Raw genomic sequence first — 14,073 nt, 5'->3', positions numbered from 1 at the left:
TAAATAAAGGCATTATTATTTGCTTTGACGATTACAACCAGTTAACACGATTTTGTTTTAGAGCCAGGGATAGCAATCAGATGAGACCAGTGTCAGAAATTATTGTTATTTTTTATTAATAAGCGATAATTGCCCCCGGGGCATTTTTAATTTTTGCGAGGGCATTTTCTGTGTGTCATACATAAAACATACAGTGTGCTGTACATTTTAGTCAAATATTTTAAACCCATAACTAGATATGCCTGTGATGTAACGGCATAATATATATAAGTAGGCATAGTTTAGATAAAATATATATAAAAAAGTTTTTCCCTTGCATTTTCCCCCTTTAAAATATTTGGGGGATTTTTGTCACTTGTCGTGGTCACGTTTGCCCTAAACCCTGTAATTTTTCGACCTTGATGAGATCTATTAATATTAACTATTAATTTTTTTTATCTTTAATAACAGGAGCAGATTAAGAATTAAAAAACTTATAGCATATAAACAAATATAATATTTTAAAGTAAGAAATACCTATAAAGTGCATTTTTAATTAAATTAAGGTTTCTCCGTTTGCCTCAACAGGTGAGTAAACTCAATATTTTACCATATACTGCTTTATTTTCTTAAACAGTTGTATCGACAACTAAATATTTCTATTTGGTGGCATACTTAATTTTAGGTGTGTAAATATATTTTAATCGTTCACTCTCTTGTTATAACGCATGAAGTTCAAGTGATCGATCAGATTTTAGTGTATATGGCAGCCGTCCCACAGTCTTACCCAACCAGAAATGATCTTTTGTCAGCAGATGAACAAGTGTCAGTTTTTTTCGAGTCCTCATCACACCCAGAGATCAGTATTAGTCCTGGAAATAGGCCTTCCCGCAGCATTTTCTTCTGTTTCATGCATCTGGTTTGAAACCAGATCTTCACTTGTGTATCGCTCAGCTGGACACTGTTTGCGATCTCTGTCCGTCTAGCTCGAGTCAGATATTTGTTGAAATGAAACTCCTTTTCCAGTTCTGTGATTTGTTTGGTTGTAAAATTTGTTCGTGGTGCTCCACTCGTGGGGTCTTCCTCAGGATCTCGTCCGTGGTCCGTCTTCAGCTCCGGGTCCAGTGCTGTGAAGGCAATGCAATAAATATTAATAAAACATAAGCTTCATATTTTTAACTAACAAGCGAATAAAGATTAATTGTAAAATGCAGTTTTTGACATCATTGCATGCTTTTTTACATTTGTACAGCTTAACAAAAAGTAAGCTTAACAAAAATGTAAATTTTTATAATCTTAGATCGAATCAAACGAATTTAAAATTGTTGGGGAAAAAACACGTTAAAGAAAACACGTCAGTTTTTATTTCACTGTTAATATATTCAATTACACAATTGCTAAATATGCATAAACTATTATTGGCATTTATTAATGATGCTTTTTATTTTAAGCCGCTCAACTGGAAAACAAATGATCTACTCTTATGTACAAAACGGCACGTTATCGATATAAAATTTGTGTATAAATCATATAAGGTAAAATAAATTACTATTAAAATCATATTGTGCCCCAGTGTCTTAAAATTATTTTATATTAAATAGTTATGTTAAAAGATCTCTATAAAAACGTAGATAGAATGCAGTATCAAAGTCTATGTTCGACTGATTAAAAGTGAGTTTAACAGTGATATTTGAACCATCACTAAATATGCCTTTACATTAAGTTTAAGATATTTGTACTGTTTTGTAAGAGAAAGTAAAGTAAAATTAATTTTGACGAGTTTGTTTAGATATATTCAAAATGTATTCTTACAGACTTAGCAAGCACAACTTTTAGCAATTCATTTTGATTTAACATTTTTGTTTTCAATTGCAGAAATTTTATATGCTAGGTTTCCGGTCACTCATTCTGCTGAAAGTATGTTTAATAGTGAATGAGTGGGATTGCATGATCTTCACCTGTCTGTATGAGCTAAGTAGCGGACTGTCTGTCTGTTTGCACCTCACAGATGACTGCAGGACAGGGGCCAGACGTACTGTCCATCACAGCATGCCATAAAAATCTGTCAAAGATGCTGCTTTGCAGTTTGGCGCTACATGACTACTTTACCCAACCTAGTATGCCCTGCAAATTAATTGAAAACCAACTGCATCCAAATCTGCCTTTCTTTGTTAATTTAGAATAGCATTAAATCTTCAGTTTAACCGAGCTAGTCAACTAACAGCTGTTTTAATGGAAATCAAGCTCATGTTTTGTTGTTTGCTTGTGGTGTTTGCTTTTGGAAGCACACAGGAAGTTGCACATTCCTTTAAGGCACACACACACACACACAGGCGGGAAAATCCCCTGGAGTGATAGAGATGCATTGAGCCCTCACATACTGCTACAGTTGCAACTGTCTCTCTAACCTCTGTGCCATCTGCACACCATGTGTATGAGTGCGTGTGAGTGTGATTGTAGCCATGTCATTGCAGTCAAGGACCTACAGTTTGAACAGACGGAGGACATACAAAGACAAAAGTCACATAATTGCACAGTGTTTTGGTTGCAATAACAAAAAAGCCCTAATATCTTGCAACCAAAACTTTGCACATTTATTTGCTTTTTTGTTGTACTTTCTTGCATGAAGTCAATTAAAATGCTTTCCAATAACCTGAATAAACTCTACGTGTCACTAATAGCAAGCCCTCACTCTTTCTCTGCAGGCTCAGAGCACAAACAGTTGATTATACAGTTGATTTCGAGAGCAATCTTTATCTCGCTCTCGCCGTGGCAATTGAAAGTAAACAGAGAGATGAAAAAAGCAATTGTAGGGTCACCATAATATTCACAAGGGACGTTCTAACAATCAGTGCATTCACTGACAAATATGAAGTAATTAAGCAATTTCCTTAGGAAATAAAAAAGTTTGCATGAATACACTGATGAATGAGTTACTGTATAATAGAATTGGCAGACGCCAGAAGGCATAAAGGAATCAAACGAAACATTTGAGGAATGACTTGCAAACTTGGAAATGGCCAGCCAGCCAGAGGGATGACGTGGCCCACTAAGCCTAAAAGAGAGCAGGGGAACGGGGGGTGGGGGATCGATACAGATTGCCTCGGTCATCTGGGCATCCAGCCCACAGTAATTCAGGTGCTGTCAGGGTATAATTGAAGAATGACGCACGGGGACTATGTGCACTGTACTGGGGGATCCAGTCAGACACTCTGTATAAGCTTTTATTCATGTTGAGTATAGGAAACATTTTGATGTAGCCCAGTAAGAACAATAACCCTCACAATGCATGGAATCTCTCACTTAAAGGGATAGTTCACCAAAAAATGAAAACACTGCCATCATTTACTCTCCCTCGTGGCATTCCAAAACTGTATGATTTTCTTCTGTGGAAAAATTTTGAAAAATGTCTCAATGAGTTCCAGTGTTGTGCAAAAAAAAAAATTTAAGCCACACAGGTACAGATGACCAAAATTTCATTTTTGGGTGAACTACCCCTTCAACTCTTTAAAGGGAAAGTAGACCCAAAAATGAAATCGTCATTTACTCACTCTCATGTCGTTCCAAAAGTGTATGCATACAAATAAATGTCAAAGGAAATCCAAAGTTGTTTGGACCCCAACTTTCTTCCAAATATGTATTGTACCTGATGACAAGCAATGCCTCTTTCTTGTGTCTCTAGGTGAATGTGGGTGGACAGGCAGGAGAAAAACAAACAGCAGAAGCTCCAATGCAGTAAACAAATGGTAAACTCTTGGCCATACCATTCAAGCTTTTGGGATTTGATATAGCAGGCCTCTCCATCCTATTTCCTGACCACAGCTGCTGTTCATACGCTGGGCGATATAGCCCAAAATGACCTTTTCGCTGACATATTTGCCTGTGAGTTATTTTAGATCATCAGTGTGGCATGGCCAGACATTCTTCTCCTTGACAGTCTGGAAACCATATGAATGCTGTAGTACTGATTCGCAGGAAATGACAAATCAAACAGGGCTCTTCTTGGTTTTACCATCAACCTATTACATATATTGTGATTTACTGAGGGGGACGAGCGATTCACAATTTAATGCACAGCTCTCACAACAAACATGAAATACTTTGACATAATACAGGTCAAATGTCATTGAGCGTGACATTTTATGAGCACATGTCAAGTAACTCACATTTGAACTGCATTAAACACAGACCTATCCGATCATTACTCCGGTTAAGGATTACGCTGAGATTCTGACAGACATTTTCCGACATTCAATATAGAAAATTAATTGCAATATATAAACATGGGTCTATATTAAGATTTAGGGCTCTGTGAGGAAAAGTGTTCCTCTGAAGTGTATTTGGCTCTCAATGGAGAGCTAGGGGGTGCTGGTCTCCTTTAAATATGGCCTGGGCTGCTTCTTGTCAATGAGATGATTTTTTAAGGGGATGAACATTTAGAATAGAATGGAATGTTCTATTTATAAAAATGGAAGAATTTTGCCTGGCATGTTGTCGCTGACCCATTTAAGCACCAGAGCAGATCTTATATATTATACTCTCCTTAAATTTTTTAAGGTTTTCAGCAGGCAGACAGCCTGATTTTTTTTTAAGCAAAAACTCCCTGGACCTGACACATGCCACATTTGCACTGGATGGAATCAGTTTCATAATCAGCTTAATACTTTTGCTACTTTTGTGAGGCATGCATGCATATATAAATATATATATATATATATATAAACTACTTTAGCATATAACATTTAATTTTTCATGCACATTAAGGTTTTAAGTTTTAGGTATTCGCTAAACCCTAAACCTAACTGTTTATTCAAACCTGTTGATATGGGTAAATTTAAAGTAAAACATTGTTTGGCTGATATAATTAGTCAGATAATGCATAACACTTAAAATGTTCTCACAGTTTATTATGTTTCACTGTATTTGTTGGTACATTTTAAAAAAATGGCCTTAGCAAGGACAGCCAAACATGTACACACACATAGCTCCACCTCCAAGGATTCATTTCTACTTGCTGAAAAGTTCTTGTCCTACTTAGTATACACTACTTTAAGTCAGAGAAAAATAAAAAGTTTATTATAAAACAAAATAAGCATTATATATGTAAATCACCCCACTAGGATTTTAAAACTAAAAAGGCAGAGATGTAGGCCAAAGTACACTCGGTCAATGCATCACTTAGCTGTAAGGGTGCGCCGCAGAAAAGTTCATCAAACTAGAAATCTGCTCAACTTACCTGTACGGGACTGATTTCTCCTCACTCTCATCCAATCGAATGTCTTTCCGCTTTGAATTGTCTCATTCAACGTGTTTAGAGCTTCGTGTCATTAGTGTCCTCAACTGCAGGGTGAAGCACTGGGCCGTCGCATGTGCGCACATCGAGGTGTGTGTTGTTGACAGGGCCGAGATCACAATGCGCGCCGGAGAAAGTGCTTAAAGTGTCTGAGGAGGGCGAGAAGCCCGTTCTGGAGAGACCCTGCTCACGACAGCTTTGGAAGGAGGGGACTTGGGGTCGGAAGGGGTGCACTGCTCTATAGAAATCTTGATTATGGGGGAAGGGGGGTCTGGTCGAGTTAGCACGGTCAGGGTCCTCACAGGGCTTTGAACACGCGCTTTTGGCCGTGGCACTGAGATTCGTGAAATGATACCGAAGAAAATCCGCCTCAGTGTTGACATGTCCCTCCTCTCTGCCTTGGAAGTCAGTAGTAGCTCCTTGGTCCTGATGCAGACGCATTACTTCAGTAGCATGATAGCCCTTGATGAACAGTGACGTTGTGTCCCTGAACCCTTGATAAGAATTCATGACCGCATCTCATATATTCCAGATATTCATCCGAGGATGGACGCGACAGAAACTCCATCCACAGACGCCACACATAGCGCGCAAAAGGACAGAGGCACCGATCTAGACAGGGACATGCCTTGTAGAAACATTCGATCGGTGATGGATGGGGATGACGTGCCCTCTAACTCTTGGCCAATAGCCGGACATCTCCCTCATCTGAGTGAGCGTTAATTTACCAAAGCAAGCAAGTTTGAACGACTTATTTGACCTGCTAATAAGGTCTCGTGGAGTGTGTGTGCCCGCGCGTGTGCGGGGGTGGGGGTGGGGGGGGGGTGGGGGGGGTTCAACATCAGTACTTCATTTCATAATGGATAATATTGAATTTTATTAAAGCGCACTTCATTTTGCTGAGAATTTTGCATAAATGTCAAGGCATTTTTTACATTTAGAATATAAATAAAAGGTTTGTTTCAGATCCAGATAATAAGTTCTGTTCTCCAGATAATGTTATTTTAATTTACTCAACTGCCATGTACTGTGTTTTAATTTTAAGTTTCGATACAAATTTGGCGGAATATTTTGTGCGTGGGTGTGTATTTTCAGAAGGCCCAGTCAGTATCTGCGTTTCAAATTAGCACTTAGGCTACAGAAAATCAATGACGTTTTTAGTCAGTATAGCTGTTTTAGCTTATAACCGAAATGCACTGGGAATAAGGTCATAAGCCATTGTCAGTAGTTGTTAATAAAAAAAGGCATGGATTTTGTGGTTCACGGTTTTTAAATAAAACGTGGCGTTTGTCGCTTATTGAAACTTTAAAAAGAAACTTAGAAATGTACATGTAGCTCTCAGGCCTTTACTCATCCCGGTAAACCACGTTAACACTTGCATTCCTTTCGTGGGCTCTTTTCGACCATCTTCTTTCATATTCTGATCTGGTTATCAAACTCAAACCTCCTATACATTCTTCGGAAAAACCGAAACTCTGTTTTGAATTCTAGACCATAGGGAATCTAACATAGCTGAAATGATGTTAAAAGGGAATTATCAGGTCATTGTATGTGATCTCTGAGTGATCATGCTCTAAACAGCTGTCGTTGCAGGTCATTCGTCGGTCAAATGATAATTAGCAGCTGCCTTCCCCAGCAATAATGAACCGCTTTATACAAAAAGTGTTTCATTTTCAGGTTAAGATTTATTTGTTCTTTCTAAACAAATGGCAAGCCAAACTGACAAGATTATTAAATAATTTAATTTGTTGAATAGTTGTTTCATAAAATAATAATAAATTAAAGGCTAAAGCAATGTACAAAGAGTTTTATTAAGATGCTAAACGTTATTATAGACTTGATGGCTTTTATATACTGCATAAAAATAAATAAATAAATAAAATAAAAACTTTTCCAATACTTTATTATTTCATTAACATTTTCCTAATTTCAAATAAATGCCTGAAATTAAAATCGGTAATAAAATAATCACAGGAGTAGTAGAGACTGATACGAAGTTTTTGACCAGCCTCTTTACTTTCGACGAGAAGTAACAAAGTTGCTAAATATTACAGTGTACTTTTCTTTCTCTCTCCTTTTTTTTCTTTTTTTGTTAGTCATGTGCAATAATTTAATCACTCTATTAAACTTGAAGGAGATGAAATCTATGTATGGAATATGATGATTAATGCTCATTTATTTATTTATATTAATTTAATTTAATTTTTCAGTTAACTTTAAATCTGCATCATATGGTAACATCTTAATTTAAGTCAAATTTTAAGATAAGGTACCAAGTGTGCATTTGCACTTTTAAAACCCTTTTGTGTTAATCTTAACAGTTTGCACGTCTAAAGTATAACAAGAATTGATTTAATATTTTACATGCACATTCCATAATATTTTACAGATAACATTCCAAAAAGTTTGACCGAAGTCATAGAGCATTAGACAGAGATCACCAGAGATATGACCTTTAGAGGTTATCAGGAGTGCAACACTCTCAAATCTATTTAGCCGTAACAGATGTGGTCTTTAAGATCTCTCCTTCCAGTAGCTCTTATTGGTTCAAAAGATTTCAACATTGGTCAAAGTCAGAAAACAGAAATACTTAAACATGTACAGAAACATCAGTCTCAGCTATAAGTTCATTTACATTCATGCTTTTGGGATACACAATGTATGCATTGAAGCCATTATGGCTAATTTTCTATATCTAGGAATTGGACTCAATTTGGTGTTGCTAATGTGATATTGAACTTCAAGATTACAAACGAGGTGACTATGATCATTTTAGTTGGATTTTAAAATGTGATGATAATAAATATTAAAATGATAATAGACTTAATAGTTATGATATTGTTTGCATTTAAACTATCAATGTGAATGCATTTGAACTACTGCACAGGACAGAAGGAGATATTTCTGCTTATATGACCAATAAAGAATTTTACTAGGGCTCTGCAGTGATTAAAAAAACTATCTCAAATAATCAACAATGTATAACTGTGCACTCACAACCCCAGAGATCTGGTCCCAGCTGGAAGAATAAATGGAATTCTACGGGCAGCAATGCACTGAATGACGGAGTGCAATATATCCCTTCCCTCTGTACATTTGCATGGTACACTTATCCATCTTCATGTCAGCTGTGGGGTTACCCAGGGTTCACGCGCTAGCTTGTTTCTCTCCTCTCCGCTCAATAAATAAATCTCTGCTGCTCTCTGTTTACGGGCTGAATATAAATTTGTTTGCAGTCGATCGCGGGCCTGTGTGAAGGCATTAGAAATTGTATTTCTGTAATGGGTTTCAGCATGAGGAGGTGGGGATGGGGGGTTTGGGGGGTGTGAGGCAGGAGTTGCAGAAGTGTTTGACTGCAGGGTAGGGAAGAAAAAAAACAGGTGTGTGGACTGCTCCACCTCAATAAGATTATACACACTTTTTTATAGTCCAGATAAGATAAATTTGCTCAAGGCTGAATTTACAATGGATTTAAACTGAATTTTAATGTTATTTACTCTCATTTTATAGACATCAAATATTAAGGGTTTATTCGTTTCTCCTCATGCCATATGTTTGATTAGTATAAATCGTGAGGGGAAGCGGTGTTCAACATGCCTCCATGTGTTTTCTACAGACATTTGACCTCAGTTGAAAGGCTCCGGGTAAACAAGTCATTGCAAGCGTCCCCCCTTCAGTTCCAAACAGCTTGTGTCCCATCAGTACGCGTGTTTTGCCAGGACGGATGACAGGAAAACAGTCTCCGCTTGTGTTCATAATAAGGTGAGGGAACATTCATTTTCCTTATTGACTGGAAAGAGCCCAAATTATACCAGCTTGCCACATCTGAGCCGTTTCCAGCCACATCCTGTCATCTACTATCTATTATAACGTGTGCATTTGAAGCACATGCCTTTCTCTGTGAAGTAATTGCATGCATGTTCACCTCTCCGGCTCTTTATAACTGCAGGGTGATGAAAATACCAGTGTGGTACAGGTTAGGTTTCATTATGATTTGAATGCATCACTCTTCTCGGAGGGGAAGCTCGCTCTTATTACCCGATCTGTCTTTGGCGATCCTCCCACCAAGCTGTGGGATCACGGCCACGCTGTCGAAGTCATATCATTGGCTGATTTTGACCTCTGACCCCTGTGACTGAGCTCTGGAATGATGACTCGCAGGCCTGGTTTAACCCTAGAGGACTGTTGGGCTTAATTATTTCTCATCTTTATGCCCTGAAAATGCCAGGAGTGAGACGTTGCTGACAGGTGACTGTCATCACTGGTGGTAAGGTCATTGCTGCTAATACAGAGTGGACCTGTCTTGGATGATTGGTTAAGGGCTGGTAATCTATGCACTTGCGTGCACCTCTTACTTTATCACTGGGGAACGCGTCAGAGAGAGGAGGCAGAATGAATAGCGGTCTGGCCGAGAAAGCTTTCAGAATTGAATTAAGAATGTATTTTCATTGAGGCAGCCAACAGGATGCAGAGTTGCATTTTGAAGTTCAACGTAAAGAAATAGAAATAAAATTAGCTGAACTATATATGATTGTAATTTTTAAATAGAAAAGCAAAATTTGTCAGGAAAAATCTGAATGTTAGATTGATCTCGTTTTAAAAAAGATCAATTGGCTGCTTCAAATGACATTTCTGAAGTTGAAATGTTTATAGGCCTTACAAATAGATAGCCAGATAGACTGCTTTCTATTTGAATATATTCCAAAAAAGTATTGCTGTGATGGCAAAGCTGGTGTCACTTCTTAGATGTCACTTCAGAAATCATTCCGATATTCTGATTTGGTGCTGAATTATTATAAAGTATTGTTGGCTAGCAACAGTCCTTGTGGCTTACTATTTTTGTGGAAACTTTCGGGATTTTTTATAGAAAGTTTAAAGAACAGCATTTAAAGAACAGCATTTTGTAACAATTTTTTTTTGATCAATTAAATGTGTCCTTGTTTAATAAAAGTATAATTCTTTTTTTTAAATATCCCAAACTTTTGAATGTTTGTTTATCATGGTTTCCACAAAATATTTAGCAGTACAGCTGTTTTCAACCTTGGTAATAATAAAAAATGTTTATTGAGCAGCAAATCTGTATATTAAAATGAGTTGTGAAGGATCGTGTGACACTGAAGACTGAAGTAATGATGCTGAAAATTCAGCTTTGCATCCCAGAAATAAATTACATTTGAAAATTTATTCAAAAAGAAAATCTTAAATTGTACTGCTGTACAGTAAATTATGTTTTACCGTAATATTGTTTTTACTGTATTTTTGATCAGATAAATCCTTGCTGGAAACTTCTTTCAAATACACACAAAAAATATTTGTGATTTCTTTTCTAGATAGACAGACAGATAGATAGCATTTATGCAGATCAAACAGTAGAGCATGGCATTAGCAACCCCAAGTTCATGGATTCGATTCCAAAGGAATGCATGAACTGATAAAATGCAACGAAAAACATGACTGCACTGTAAGACACTTTGGATAATAGCATCTGCCAAATGCAAATGTTTTTTTTTTTTTTTTTAAATGTAAAGATAGACAAAGAGAAAGACTGAGAGGGAAATACAAAAGGAGTAAGAAGGAGCAATACAGAAAAAAGAAGTGAGACCATCACGGAAGATGAAGCCGTTGATAACATCAACAGAAGTAATTGATTGAGCACATTGCTGACAAGGTGATCGTTTGCAGTGGTGCATTTCAGTCAAGCAGCAGCAAGACGACTCAAATAAGAAAGCACACCAATCACTTTTAGGGAGTTTTTAGACTTGGTCACTTCATGTGTTTTTACTAATAGCTATCTAATCACACCAAGTGCCCTCCAAGATGCATTTGAGACAGATGCGAGAGGTGGAGGTGCTTTGAGACGCGTACAAGATGCAGTCAAGTGTAAATGCCGCTGTTTGTTAATTAATCCCAAATTCCCAAACGGTTTAGGTTCACTCCATACAATCCACACGTGAGTAAGCACTCGTGGATGAGACACATGGATCGAGCAACTGTGAATCTCAAACATCATTTGCCATATGGGACTAAGAGACTGTTCAACAGAAAATTTTGCTGCCGACCATTAGCATTACCATTAAAGTGAACTGATATATTTGCATATATTTGCATACAGCATGATTAGATATATCTGTATTACACAGAGACATTTGTGTGGCTAAGTGTACTTTTTATTAAAGAAAGAGTTTTCATATTTCAAATAAAATGTACAATGCTGATTTTAAAAGAAGTCTCTTACACTCACCAGGGATGCATTTATTTAATAAGAAAATGCAGTAAAAACAGTAATATTGTGAAATATTATTACTATTTAAAATAATTTCCTATTTATTCCAATGATTGTTAAGCTGAATTTTCAGCATCATAACTCTAGTCTTCAGTGTCACATGATTCTTCAGAAATCATTCTGATCTGCTGCTCAAGAAACATTACTTGCAGTTTTATCAATATTGAAAACAGTGGTTTTGCTGTATGAAGTAATTAATATTATATATATATATATATTTTTTTTAAATAATGAACAAGCTTCTCATTTTTTTCTTTTGGGCCTGCATATGTATCAGTATCATAAGAATCTTAACTCATACCTTTCAATTTCCTCTTCAAGGAATGCATTGATGTTGAATATCTGTCATTGTATTATCCCATATATTTTATGCTGAAGAGGAACTTTAATTACAGGCTTTCAATGACAGTTTCGGCTTCTCTAACAAACTGCTTATTTTATTATCTTCAAGTAGACAACAATGAGCGTCGCCACTTGTAATAAAACTGTTGTTTTTTGCACAGAAACAGAGTACATAGTGACCAGGTGTGCAGTAATGGGATTCATTGCTGATTCTTACAATCACACAGAGATCCCAGCAGGCATGTGCCGAAACAGCTCCGCCTCATCTTACCCGTTTACTCCGCTTAGTGTAGTGTATGGATGTAAGAATATGAATGCTTCCGGTCTTCACTTCCTACTTGAGCCCAGCAGGCAACAGCCCAAACAAAGTGACAATAAGCCATCTGTCATACGAGCGTCGACTGCTGCACAGTCTCCAGTGCCTCCGGAGCTCCTTACTGGGGGACATTAGCAGGGTTAAATAGTCGGTAGGAAGGAAAGCACAGCCATATGCTTCTTCTGCTCAACTGCACAGAGAAAGAAAGCTTGCTTGAAGTCCTTCTCTGAGAAGATGTTATGCTTTTGATATCCATTTTCTGGAAATCATCAGGTGATGATTAGGTTGGAAACATGCAATTTGATTAATCCAAACGTCAGAGCGTATGTTACGGTAATTGTTTTGTAGGAACCCTCATCAAGTTGGTGAGGCTTCTCATCTGCGTGACAGTTATCAGCCTTTTTTTCTCCATTTAATGTCACCAATCACCTTTAGCTAGAGCGTATTTAAAAAGCCATTGATCTTTATAATGCAGTGCTTTAATATGACAGTAACAGTTGTACGTGATGCAGGAAGTCAAATTGTGGAGATTGATGAGGGCTTGCAGGTGAATTATAATCCATCTACCTGAGTGATGCCTGCGCTGTGTTCCATACCAGCAGGCCGACAAATAAATAAAACCCACAAAGGTGACACTAGGAATTGATACTTAACAATCCCTCTGAGCAACAAGCACTAGGAGCGGCTTTGACTGAGAGGAAAACTCCCCCGGAGAGACAGAGAAAGAGAGAGAAATGGCAAAACTGGGAAGGTTAATGGAAAAGAATGGACTGGATTTGCCAAAGGTCACACATACGGAGTCAGCACCTTGTTTATGATTAGAAGAGGTCTGAGCACAGCTTGTGTTTGAGCCACTTAATAAAGCGCTTTAAATGACTATTGATTCATGCTATGGAAAGAGAACTATGAATCCGGTACGTGGTGATTACCTGTGTAAGCATAAGGTCTGGCGTTTTTAATCCTTAATGAGAGGCTGTACGGTAAAGCGTGGTCGCAGAGGTTGATCCTATCCTTTTTAATTGGTCCGAAGACCTATATTTCATTATAATAAATAATGTTTTATCTTCTAATTTCTAAAATTGTAGTCGGCCATGAGATGTTTGAAGACAAATTGTGAATTTTAATGGCCAGTGGACCATCTCTTATGCAAATTGACTGTAGAATTAATTGATTCGATCCAATTTCCAGATCCTTAACTAGATTGTGGGATTACTAACTAAATCTGGAATGTGATGTATGTATGGTGTCCTGTGGGCCGTGTGGTGTGGGGCCTTAACTTGCCGTTCTAACAATTTTTCAAAAATTCCCAAGATGAACTTATTTGGAGTGTAGGCCGTAATCTCATTCCCTGCGCTGAATCAGGATGTGAATATGATGAGCGAGTGATGGGAGTCTGTTAGTGCACTCAGTCTAGGTTAGTGCTTTGGATCAATGCATGACCCTATTGGAAAAAAATGGGGAATTCGGAAGAACTGACCTTTAGATGAAAAGAAATGGAATGAGAGCTGAAAAAAATGAAAGCAATATCCAGTTAGACTGGTAAAATTGCAAGGTGTATGAGTGTAATTACTTGATGTTAATAATGAGGTTGTGTAGCTGTAATGATGATTTCCTCATGGGGATATTGATGCTGATAGGTCGCTATGCAGAGAAAGTGTGCTTTTGTTCGAGTGTGCAACTGTGCATGTATTTTTGCACCCTAGCAATCATAAAGTCATAGAATTTATATGCTATACCCTCCGTGTTTTGTTATATTTATCAATGCAACCCAGATCCACATATTTGGCTGATGCACCATTATACATCAAAACAGAAACCTGTTTTCATTGTATGTATTGTGAACGTTGTACACTAATGAAA

General features: G+C 37.4%; 1 pseudogene across 1 annotated transcript; it reads right to left on the bottom strand.

Annotated features, from left to right (window-relative positions):
• Positions 1–762: 762 nt before the first annotated feature.
• On the bottom strand, positions 763–5,782 carry LOC306860931 (homeobox protein Hox-C1a-like; annotated as a pseudogene). The gene is made up of 2 exons: positions 5,216–5,782; positions 763–1,106 (listed from the first exon to the last, which is right to left on the bottom strand). The product of its transcript is annotated as a homeobox protein Hox-C1a-like (transcript).
• Positions 5,783–14,073: the final 8,291 nt, after the last annotated feature.

Source organism: Barbus barbus (genome assembly GCF_936440315.1).
Source record: "Barbus barbus genome assembly, chromosome: 41".
Lineage (NCBI taxonomy): Eukaryota > Metazoa > Chordata > Actinopteri > Cypriniformes > Cyprinidae > Barbus > Barbus barbus.
This window is presented reverse-complemented; position numbering and strand designations above follow the sequence as displayed.